Source organism: Chiloscyllium punctatum, unplaced genomic scaffold, assembly GCF_047496795.1.
Source record: "Chiloscyllium punctatum isolate Juve2018m unplaced genomic scaffold, sChiPun1.3 scaffold_1875, whole genome shotgun sequence".
Lineage (NCBI taxonomy): Eukaryota > Metazoa > Chordata > Chondrichthyes > Orectolobiformes > Hemiscylliidae > Chiloscyllium > Chiloscyllium punctatum.
This window is the reverse complement of record NW_027311608.1, coordinates 20,001-22,476: the sequence shown is the minus strand read 5'-3', so window position 1 is coordinate 22,476 and position 2,476 is coordinate 20,001. Positions and strand designations below refer to the sequence as shown.

The window sequence follows — 2,476 nt, the reverse complement described above, 5'->3', positions numbered from 1 at the left end:
CGATGGCCAGGAGGACCGTGCGGGGGTCGGCCGACGGCGTGGTAGGTGTGCCTGCACGGTGACGGAGCACACACCACGCCCGCCAACCCCTCCGTACCTCCCGAGACCGGTGGCAGGACGGAGCGGAAAACGTGCGGACTGAACGGGAGAGCCAAGAGCCAGCGATCCACGCGCGTGCGACCGTCCAAGTCACAGCGTTCGACGAAAACCTCCTCCCTCGGCCAGGCACTCGGCGCCAGCAGGGGAGACAGGATCAGACGCCCCGCCGGCCACTTAAGGCCGAGGACGAACCACGAGACGGGCGGCTGCAGCAGCGGGCGGCCTGCAGCTCCCAGCACTCTCAATCGATCAACCATCGAGTCGGGTCAGCGTGTCAAACCGGCGAGCTCCACGGTCAGGCCGGCGGCGCACCAGCACCGGACCTCCGCGGCTCCCTTCACTCTTTCCACTGCCAGCCAACCGAGAGACGGACCCAATGCGGACGTGCAGAGCTTAGGCAGACCCCCCACTGGAGGCTCAACACTTCGTGGCAGCTCCGTGTCCCAGAGACCAGGAGGGTTGGCACACACACACAGTGTGAACCACCGACAGCCATTCTGGGACCGGTGACAGCCGTGCTGGCCCCACTGCCACGACACAGACGGACGCCAGGCCGCGCTCCCCGGCGGGGGGATGGCGTCGAGCCTGACGAACGGAATGTGCAGGGTGGGGGGGAAAGGCCAAGCGCTCCGACGCCGGAGGGCTCCGGAGTCTGAACTTAGGGGGACAAAGAGGACGGGTCCTCTGCGACACCCCAGCCGCGCTCTCGCCAGCCAAGGCGAGTGCGATTGATTGCCAAACGACCCTCAGACAGGCGTGGCCCCGGGAAGAACCCGGGGCCGCAAAGTGCGTTCAAAGTGTCGATGATCAATGTGTCCTGCAATTCACATTAATTCTCGCAGCTAGCTGCGTTCGTCATCGACGCACGAGCCGAGTGATCCACCGTCAAGAGTTGTCTGAGTTTGTTTTAGGTCTCTCCCTCGCCAGAGGAAAGCGACCCGGACCGCACATACGCTCCCCACCTTGAGCTACAGCCACCTGCACGCCGGCGTGCGGGCGGAGCAGGGTGGCGTGAAGCGATGGGGAGCACCATCCTGGTGCGGCCCGCAGAAACATACGTCTATTGGGGGGAGGAGGACAGGGCGCCCAAGAGGCGATGCGTGCCCCAACGCACCGCAGCGACGGAGGCAGGATCACCGCCACCATGTCGCCCGCCTAGTATCACGAGGCGTGCAGCAGCTTTGCCCTAGGAAAAGCAGAGGCGGGAACGGGCACCGGCCATCGGTTCGGCAGCGTCACTGACGCGTGCACGTGGCGGCGTGTCGGCGAGCGGACTTCCTGCGAGGAGGCGGGGGCGGCACTCGCCCGAGCAGACGCCCGCCCGGCCCAGCCACCGCCGAGGTGGACTGGGAGTCGCGGCAACGGCTCGTCATACTCGTTCCCACACTCACAGCGCAGCTTGCCCGCAAGCCACCGACCACCGATCGACGCCAGGCGCCCCGACCGAGAGCGGGATCGCTCGTTCGCCCTGCTGGCAGTTCGCTGGGGATCACTACTGCACGGAGCTCGGAGACCGACGGGCGGCAACTCGAGAGTCTTTAAACCACCACCCCCATCCCGCAAGTGCAAAGAGGCTGTATACGCACAGACGGGTGAGGGGAATAGGTACCCCGTCGGGTTTGAAGGGAGCGTGACTAGATAGCAACGATGTAAACCCAGCCGATTTGGGAGCGAAAGACCGGCGCCTGCATCACCGGCTTCGTTTCCCGTGGCTGGAGAGTACACCGAAACCCTCCGTCTGTCGCGAGCTCCCGACGACGCGGTGCCGCCAAGCAGCAGGGCCGGACCTGGTGTGGCTCCCCTCGTCGATCACAGACCGGTCGGCACTACTGACGAGACGGTGGAACGGGCTTCGCCCCTTGTGACGAAGGGTGATGCGAACCCGCCCGCCCGCGTGCGTTCGGGGTGGACTCGGCAAACGGAGATTTGAAATCGGAAAGTGTCCTCCTGCCCCGCGCAGGTAGGCGCCCAACAGTTGTGGGGGGTTTGGCGGTGACCACGGCTGCAGGGCCTGCTACCCCGACGAGCTCTCCTGCTGGCCCCGAAACCACCCTCGCGAGACAAGTTGAAACGGAAACGGGCGTACCCCCAAGCCGACGATCCTTTCTTATTTGTTACTTTTTTTTTCACTTGCTCGAGTTGTGGCGATTTGGCGGTGACCACGGCTGCAGGGCCTGCTACCCCGACGAGCTCTCCTGCTGGCCCCGAAACCACCCTCGCGAGACAAGTTGAAACGGAAACGGGCGTACCCCCAAGCCGACAGAGATCCTTTCTTATTTGTTACTTTTTTTTTTCACTTGCTCGAGTTGTGGGGGTTTGGCGGTGACCACGGCTGCAGGGCCTGCTACCCCGACGAGCTCTCCTGCTGGCCCCGAAA

At 64.6% G+C, this 2,476-nt stretch overlaps 1 non-coding gene across 1 annotated transcript; it reads right to left on the bottom strand.

Annotated features, from left to right (window-relative positions):
• Nucleotides 1-839: 839 nt before the first annotated feature.
• Nucleotides 840-993, bottom strand: LOC140475610 (5.8S ribosomal RNA). Its single transcript, XR_011960122.1, has one exon. It is a non-coding gene; the product is annotated as a 5.8S ribosomal RNA (ribosomal RNA).
• Between the last annotated feature and the right edge of the window lie 1,483 nt (nt 994-2,476).